The sequence below is a fragment of the Lolium perenne genome, chromosome 4 (genome assembly GCF_019359855.2).
Source record: "Lolium perenne isolate Kyuss_39 chromosome 4, Kyuss_2.0, whole genome shotgun sequence".
Classification (NCBI taxonomy): Eukaryota; Viridiplantae; Streptophyta; class Magnoliopsida; order Poales; family Poaceae; genus Lolium; species Lolium perenne.
The window spans coordinates 99,483,409-99,493,049 of NC_067247.2; the positions used below are offsets into that span (position 1 = coordinate 99,483,409).

Sequence of the window (9,641 nt, forward strand, 5' to 3'; positions counted from 1 at the left end):
AATTATTTTTAAACAATAAAGAATTTGGAAAAACAATGAACACGAAAAAGATGCGAAATTACAATACGAATCCAATAGTATATTATATGCATCATTCCGATAAGCGATTCAAAGATTAAATTAAAAATACTCTCCGCATAAACATTTAATTCTAATGTTCCGGAAAGTAGAATTATGTTTTTTCAAATCTGCTCTTTAATTGTAAAGAATTGGGGAAAATGATCTATATGAAAACGTTGCGCCTAGTCAACAGCTTTCCAATGGTATATCATATGCATCAATCCGATGAACCGTTTAGAAATTAGACCTGAAAAACTGCACGGAATTAGTGAAATCCGTGAAAATACTGTTTTGTATATTCAAAATTATTTTTAAACAATAGAGAATTTGGAAAAACAATGAACACGAAAAAGATGATAAATTACTGTACGAATCCAACGGTATATTACATGAATCATTCCGATAAGCGATTCAAAGATTAAATTAAAGTTACTGTCCGCATAAATATGTAATTCTAGTGTTCCGGAAAGTAGAATCATGTTTCTTTTTCAAATCTGCTCTTAAACTATAAAGAATTGGAGAAAACGATCTATATGAAAAAGTTGCGTCTAGTCAACAGCTATCCAATGGCATATCATATGCATCAATCCGATGAACCTTTTGAAAATTAGACCTCAAAAACTGCACGGAATTGCTTAAATCCGCGAAAATGTTGTTTTGTATATTCAAAATTATTTTTAAACAATAGAGAATTTCGAAAAACAATGAACAAGATAAAGATGCGAAATTACTATACGAATCCAACGATATATTATATGCATCATTCCGATAAGCGGTTTGAAAATCAACATGAAAATACTGTCTGTACGAATATGCAATTCTGCTATCCCGTCGAGAAGTTCACTTGTGAAACACGCGGAAGTTCAGAAAGGGTTCGAGAATAGTTATTCTCGAACCGGTTCGAGAATAGCAGACCTACATATATATATATATATATATATATATATATATATATATATATATAGTGCAGGCAATGAACGAGATGGGGTAGAAATAAATCACTTACAGAACGTAGCAACTGATGATAGATTTGTCGAGCTCGCGCAGATTGAAAAGCTGGAACAATTCACTCAGATGAATTGTTACATAGTAATATTTGAAGTGATGCTCATGTCTAACTTCCGCATAAATATATTCTTTGGCGTTTTTATTTTTTATGTAACCCTTGTACCATTTCAGCAGACTTTTCATTTGTGGAGGTAGATCCTCTTCCTGCGCAGGCTCGACGAGAGGCCCATTCGTCACATATGTAATTACTACCTCCCTCACTGGCGCCTCATCAAGGCCTAACCGTGCACGAAGAGTCATACCGATCAGGGCCGCTTGTTCTCTGGCACCCGTTACGGTCATTCCCTGTTCTGCCGCAGCTGCTATGATTGTGGGGTCCATTAGTTCAGCATCCGGACCGGCGGCTTTCACTATGAGCGGGGCGATTGATTGTTTACTTTGTTTCCCAAGCTGGGCAACTCGTTTCCCGCTTTTTTTACTTGCTAATTATTTCTCGGCCTCCTCCAAGGCTTTCTTCTCCTGCTTCTCCGCCAGCTCTTTCTTCTCCTTCAACATGACTGCCTGCCTACGAAGTTCACGTGCATAGTCGTCAGGCCGATTCTTCGCGGCTTGGGACGGTGTGCTCAAAAATGACTTAGCCCACTTCTTTTCCTTGTCAGAATATACTGGCTTGGGTTCGGGCTCTCTTTTCGCCTGGCATTCCGCCCTCTATTTCTCATTGTGAGCAGCCGCGGCCGCGTCGACTTCCTCGGCACTACGTTCCCAAGGCCTTGTGGGGAGAGGCTTCAGTGATGGCTCCGATACCTTTGTGGTCTTAGGTACATAAGGGTCCGGGTTAATAGTCAAGGATTCCGTTGTATTGCAACAAAAATTATGGCAACGACAACTTTTTGTTGCAATAAATTGCAATATTACCACAAATTTTCTCTCTGTCGCAATAGTAGGAGTGTATTGCAATGGTAAGAGAATGTCGCGTTATATAAGACTTTCGTTGCAATAGAAGCTAGTTATTGCAACAAAATGTTAGATCGTGGCAAGAATCTCGACATAATCCCACGATTGTATTACCGTGGCATACAATAGTTCTATTGTTGCAATAGGGAACATATATTTCAACAAAATGTATATATGTGGTAATATATTTCACATATTGCCACAATATCTTGTTGTTGCCAAATATTACATGATATTGCAACGATATTGGAAGGCCAGATTTCTTATTTTTATACTTAAGGATATTGCTGAAATGGGTATACACTTCAGCAGAAAATAGTTTTAATTTTTTTCAACATGAAAACTATTTTTATTATAATAAAATAGGACCCACACGGTATTACCCGCAGCGGCAGAAATAGGCAAAAGTCCAACACAAAAGCGTGTTTTCCCTCTAAAATTTAAGCCAGTTTTCTAACGAAATTGTAAAGCGCGTACAGAAATATTATTTACTGCTAATTAATTTCGTACTTGTAGTGTATTCCCATCAAAACGCGGGCCGAAAAAACAGCGCGCCCACATATTTTGGGTGAAAATTTCGCGCGAAGTGAAAAACGGCCCGCTCAACTGGCCCTTAATATATGTCTGCTCGTCCTCATCCCTAAGATTCAGATCTAAAATCCACCAAAATTCCCCCACACTCGAGATGCTCTCCATGGAGGCCGCAAGCCCTCGCTTGCCTGATGCCGCCGTCCACCGCCTCAACCTCCTTCCCCTTGGTGGTTCACTTCGATGTCGATCAGCTTGCTTACCAGGCCGTCGCCTCGGTCGATCTCGCCGGCGTGTGGTGTTGGCGGCGGCCCATCGGTGTTCGCCGCACCGCCTCCTTGACAAACAACTACAGGTAACCCTCGTGTTCACCTCTTTCGCCATTCCAAGCCACAATTTCTTTGCCTCTTTTTGTCGACAAGCTCAAGCCCGTCTACCTCCCTCTAAGTGTGTCGCTGGATTCCACCCCTTTCCGATGTTATCCCCGTCCATGACAACCTCAAGCCTATCCCCCTCCGCTCAAGGCCGTACAGCCTGACAAATGGTGAGTTTCTGAATCAAATCCTGCACTAATTCTTTCCCTACTTGAAATGAATCACGCTCACGTGTTGGCAAACTTCCAGTCTTTCGTCTGCTATTTTTCATTGGAATGTTTACTGCTCAGGTGACCATTGATCTATATACGATGTTGTATGTGTGCTATGATTCCAACTTGCGAACAAAACAAATGGGACACGATTTGGCTGGGGAACATAGATAGCAAAACTGGCTTAGAAATGTGCGACAACGTCTGTTTGAGGGACCTTAACTTCAGTATGTATATGTCTATAGATTAGATTTGATGCTAGCCATAGAATCGAAAAATAAAATTGATTGTGTATATTTGTGCGTCATGTTGCTTAGTCTGCAACTTCCAGATTTTTGCTGGTCTTTAATGGTTGTAGCGCTTAGACTGTAACTTTCAGTTTTCAGTATTGTATCTCCATTTACAAAAGGCTATTGTGTTAATTTTCAGATGGAGAGTGAAAAACACATCTTCGACCTCATCTTTTGAAGACTGAAAACTGGCATCCAATCTCAAAGATTCATGTTCCTTGCAGCCTATATGTATTATATGCACTCTTTATTTTATCTTTTGTACACGAATAGTTGGCTTGTGTGATGCAACTTATTGATTGTGTAATTGATTTCAATGAATAGCACAGCAAAAATTATACATGTTTCACTGTTCTATTCCTCTAAATAATGGCATCTTTTATTATTTTGCATATTAGGTACAAAATGGCCAAAACAGGAAGAGATAGTACCAACAAGCATATCTAGTTATTGGGCTTCATGGTTTGTTGCAGTGAAGGGTATGAGGTTCTTGTACGGAGTACATGTATGTATTAATTTCCTCTTCTGAAGGAAGGAACAGTAGTGATGGTTATAGTAATAGAAGAACGGTTCAAATGAAGTGCAACTAAACTGTTAACACCAATAGTTGTTCTAACCAAATGGTAGTTTTTGCACATTGCTATGAACAATTATCACCTAAGGTGCACACATATCTTTTTCTGAAAATCTGCTACATTATTTGTATTGTTGTAGAGTGCAGAACATTAGATTGCTACAAAAGAGATTATCGTGCTACTATTATGTTTTCTCACTTACAAACTAGTCAAGTTATCTCTTCATCAATTCAAATAATTATTGATTTTGCTACTCGATAGAATTGCCACTGCTTCTATGTTTTTTCTTGACTTTCAAAAAATGACTGCTGCAGGACACTCTTGAGTTGACGCAAGCCATTTATATATTCATTTATGGGAGCCAGTGTGGGTCTACCATTAGTTCTAGCAACGATGGGTCACCTCGGGTATGTTTTTGAGTTTAATATTGGGTACATGGCAAACTTTGTATTGACACAGGTCTTTGTGCTGACGTAGCTTCTTGGTGCGACCAAGTTGAGTATACGCATTTACAAAAGCAAAATCAAGTACATAGTAGAATTCAGTACACCACTGCCATTGGACAACTTTGATATTGATAATGATCTTTTTTGCAGGTCTCATAGATCAGCGAGACTTGCTATATTTGGGTACCAGCTATGGACATGTTATGAAAAAACATTGCAAGCAATACATATAGAATTAGGTAGAATATTATATTTGGCGCATGATTGTAAATAATCTATCGTTCAAATAATTTATATGTATCAGATTATATTCTAGTAATAAATATTGAATTATTTTTCCCTACATTCATACTGCATTCTATTGTTTGTGTGTATTGTGGTATGGTTCTCTCGGAAAGAAAAAAAAATCAAATTATCTTCCAACGAACGTAGTGGTTTGTTGCGAAATGACTAATGCCACAAAAATAAGGATTGTTGCCATAGTTTCTTGCCATGAAATGAGCATTGTTGGCATAGGTTATTTCCATAAATGTATGTAGCTACGATCTATCAGTAGCCACGATTTTTTATATGTTGCATTAAGCTATCTCTACAAACCAAATTGTGGCATCAAGTGAGTTCTGCCATAGAAAAAAAACGTGGCAACTTCACATATGTTTGTTGCAATAGCACATTGTATTGCCACAATTGCTTTTTTGTGGCAATAACCTATTACCATGCGCCCAATCGCAACGACTGCCAACGAATGCCATTTTGTGGAAATAGGTATGTATTGCCACAATTCAACATGTATTGCAACGAATAATTTTGTTGCAATAGACCCGATTCCTTGTAGTGAGGACTGCTTCTGCTTCTTCGCCGGAGGTGGATTGGGGGGGCGGCGTCTGCTTACCCGCCCGGGGCGGACTGGGGGGCGGCGGCTGCTTACCCGCCGGAGTTGAATTGGGGGGCGGCGTCGGCTGACGTGAAGGAGGTGTAGGTGAAGCACCACCACCACCGCCGCCACCGCCACCACCACCATAGGGGGGTGGACTTGTTGGCCTTGGCGCCTCGCCTGGAAACTTGATAAACTTCTTTTGCCATAGAATGAACTGGCGCTTGACATCTCCAAGTCTTCTCTCCCCTTCAGGTGTAGCAATGTCAATCTCCAGGTCCTCAAACCCTTGTACTATGTCCTCCACCGTGACACGAGTATAGCCATCTTGAATGGGGTTGTTGTGGTGGAGTGCTCCAGGTTCACATGGTAAAGCACTGCCGATGGCTACCTTCATGGACATGCTCCCCATTGGATAATACAGATGACATTCTTTCATCTCCTTTACATCGTCCACGGGGTAGCGAGGAGGTTCCGGTGCAGTAATTTCGATCGCCGGTGCATGTGCATTATCACCAGCCGGTGGGGGCTCCGTGGAAGCCACGCTGCTTCTCCGATGCTGGCTTCTGACATCCGGTGGATGATCTTCATGCATCCGAGCTGCCTCTCTTTCTTGTACTAGTACATCCAGGGTTTTCTTCATCTCATTGAATTCCGATGCCAACCGCGCCAGCTCATCTTACGGCTTCTGTAACTGTAGGGGTCATTTTCCTGGGAAAACCCTTCTTCCCACGAAATGACTCCTTTGCCTCGTACACGTCCTCTGTGTTCAGGATTCCCGAGGGCTTTTGCCAGCTGGTCATTCTCTCTGTTGAACTTGATCTTCCCCTCTTGAGCATCCCTCATTGCGTCAATAAGGGCTTGGGTGGGTTTAAACATTGTGTCTCGGTGGGTACACTCCCCTGTCACCGGGTCTAGCGTTCCCCCATGCCCGTACCACCAGCTTTTGGCCCTAGGGTCCCATCCCTCGGTACCTAGAGGGATTCCTCGCGCCCTCAGGTCATCCTCCATCTTCATCAACTTAGGCTCCGAAAGGCGGTATCCTCCTAGCCCCATAATATGATTGTACTGCTTCTTAGCCGCATTTGCCTTATTTTTATCCGATATGGCCTTGAATTCCTCTGATTTCTTTTGCCTCACAAATTCGGGCCAATCATCTTTCAGCTTCTCATACTGTCCGTTGAAATCCGGAGTCTTCCCCTTCTCGATATATTGAGCCGCTAAATTTTTCTTGTATGTCCGGAATGTTGTGGCCATCTTCTGAAGAGCGAACTCTTTGACCAGCCTCCTCCTCTTACGTCCCTCCGGATCGTCGTTACCGAATTCATCTTTTTTGTTGTATTCCGGAGGTAGAACGAAATGCTCCATAAGCGTTCTCCAGCATTCCTTTTTCTTTATCTTGCTGACGAAACTGGAACCAACACGTGCCTTCACTGGCTCATGCCATTCCTAGACGGTGATCGGGACGCTGTCTCTAACAACGACTCCGCATTGGTTGATGAACTTGCTGTACGCCTCTTCGGGCTCCAGCGGCTTGCCTTTTGGACTGATAACATCAATGGTATATATTACTCCTTGTTTCAGCGTCTTGGTTTTGCCACGCTTTATCTTCACCGATTTTTTCGACGATCCGCTGGCCGAGGGCTAAAATAAGAAAGAGAGTCGAGTTAATACACATATGTATTGAAATCGGTAAATTTGTATCACCAGGGGCTCAATGTATATATATACCTCGCCGGAGGTGGTGATTGCTAATTGCTTATCAACATCGCCGGAGGTGTTTGTCGACAGTTGACCTCCATCAACAGTGCTCGTTCCTTCATCATCACCTCGCTGACGACCTTCATCTTCACCGCCAAGGTTCAGATAAGAAGAGATATCCTCTTCTTCATCTTCTTGGGCCGGCACATAAAGAATGTCGCCGTTTATGATGCCGAAAAGATGTGCCTCGGCTTCCGAATTATAGTATCCCTAATCGGGTCAGCTCTATCGTCCGCCATATGTGTCACTCCTGAAAACATGTAGTGAAAACTAATTAATTGTGTAGATGCCAGCATTATCACATCTCTTCTACATATAAAGAGAGAGGGCGATGAGGGAGGCGAGAGGGGGGACGCGTATTAGATGTGTATATGCGGATGATCAACCTCGCCTCGCAGTGACCGAGTGAACGAGAGACCGGTGGTGGTGGCGAAAGGGCGGTGGCGAAAGGGCGGCGATGGCGAAAGGGCAGTGGCGGTGCCGAGGACAACACACATAACCCTCGCCGCCCCCTCTCGATCCCAAAAAAAACACCGCACTTATACGGAGGGGGCGACGAGGGGCTCGCTGCCCCCTCCGTATACGTGCGGTGGTTAAGTCAAATTTTAGTTAAGTCAAAAAATTTAAGACAAAATTTCTAAGTCAAATTTGAGTTCTTTTTTAAGTGAAATTTTAGTTCATTTTTTAGACAAACTTTTAAGTGAAATTTTAGTTCTTTTTTTAGACAAACTTTTAAGTGAAATTTTAGTTCTTTTTTAAGTCAAATTGTAGTTCTTTTTTGAGACAAAATTTTTAAGTCGATTTTTAGTTTTTTTAAGTCAAATTTTAGTTTTTTTTACACAATCTTTTTTAAGTCAAATTGTAGTTCTTTTTGAGACAAAATTGTTAAGTCAATTTTTTGTTTTTTTAAGTCAAATTGTAGTTCTTTTTTTAGACAAACTTTTAACTCAAATTTTAGTTATTTTTTGTTTTAAAATTAACAAGAACAAAAACTAAAAAAAGAAAAAAAGGGCCAGGGCGCGTGCAGCCTCTCCCTCTCTCTCTGACCGCGCGCGCGGCCACGGCGGCCGCCTCTCTCTCCTCTCTCTCTCAGGCGAGCAGCGGCGCCTGCGAGCAGCGGCGCGCGCGGCCACGGCGCCGCGCTCTCTCCCTCTCCTCTCTCTCACTGCGAGCGGCGGCGCCGGCGACGACGATGGGGCGACGTACGAGCGCGACACGTACACGGTGTGGGCGGTGATGTCTACGTTCCCCCTCCTTTCCTGTAGACAGTGTTGGGCCTCCAAGAGCAGAGGTTTGTAGAACAGCAGCAAGTTTTCCCTTAAGTGGATCACCCAAGGTTTATCGAACTCAGGGAGGAAGAGGTCAAAGATATCCCTCTCATGCAACCCCGCAACCACAAAGCAAGAAGTCTCTTGTGTCCCCAACACACCAAATAGGTGCACTAGTTCGGCGAAGAGATAGTGAAATACGGGTGGTATGAATATATATGAGCAAGAGCAACGGTGCCGAGAAAATAGCTTGATGGCGTGTAGTTGATGGTGGTAGTATTGCAGCAGTAGTAACACAGTAAAACAGTAAACAAGCAGTAGTAACGCAGCAGTATTTAGGAACAAGGCCTAGGGATTACACTTTCACTAGTGGACACTCTCAACATTGATCACATAACAGAATAGATAAATGCATACTCTACACTCTTGTTGGATGATGAACACATTGCGTAGGATTACACGAACCCTCAATGCCGGAGTTAACAAGCTCCACAATTTGTTCATATTTAAGTAACCTTATAGTGTAAGATAGACCAACGCTACTAAACCAAGTACTAACATAGCATGCACACTGTCACCTTCATGCATATGTAGGAGGAATAGATCACATCAATATTATCATAGCAATAGTTAACTTCGCAATCTACAAGAGATCATGATCATAGCATAAACCAAGTACTAACACGGTGCACACACTGTCACCTTTACACACGTGCAGGAGGAATAGAACTACTTTAATAACTTTGCTAGAGTAGCACATAGATAGTAGTGATACAAAACTCATATGAATCTCAATCATGTAAAGCAGCTCATGAGATCATTGTATTGAGGTACATGGGAGAGAGATGAACCACATAGCTACAGCGGAGCCCTCAGCCTCGGAGGTGGATTACTCCCTCCTCATCATGGAAGCAGCGATGGCGGTGAAGATGGCGGTGAAGACGGCGGTGGAGATGGCTGCGGTGTCGATGGAGAAGCCTTCCGGGGGCACTTCCCCGCTCCGGCGGCGTGCCGGAACAGAGACTCCTGTCCCCCAGATCTTGGCCTCGCGATGGCGGCGGCTCTGGAAGGTTTCTGTGGTTTTCGTCGAACGTATCGAGGTTTTTAGGTCAGGGGCTTTATATAGGCGAAGAGGCGGCGCAGGAGGGCTGAAGGGCTGGCCAAACCATAGGGGGGCGCGGGCCCCCCCTAGGCCGCGCCAGGGTATGGTGTGGTGGGCCTGTGCCCCCCCTCTGGTCCCTCTCGTGTGTTCTGGATGCTTCCGGGGATTCTAAGATCTTTGGCGTTGATT

The 9,641-nt window shown here is 43.2% G+C and overlaps 1 long non-coding RNA gene across 7 annotated transcripts; it reads left to right on the forward strand.

The window, feature by feature from the left end:
- Nucleotides 1–2,618: 2,618 nt before the first annotated feature.
- LOC139830499 (uncharacterized) lies at nucleotides 2,619–4,782 on the forward strand. Of its 7 annotated transcripts, none has more exons than XR_011742711.1 (4): nucleotides 2,619–3,657; nucleotides 3,825–3,931; nucleotides 4,316–4,495; nucleotides 4,598–4,782. It is a non-coding gene; the product is annotated as an uncharacterized lncRNA (long non-coding RNA). The 7 variants fall into 7 exon arrangements; XR_011742712.1 differs by having other exon boundaries at nucleotides 4,316–4,408; XR_011742709.1 differs by having other exon boundaries at nucleotides 2,622–3,094; nucleotides 3,566–3,657; nucleotides 4,316–4,782.
- The last annotated feature ends 4,859 nt before the right edge of the window (nucleotides 4,783–9,641 follow it).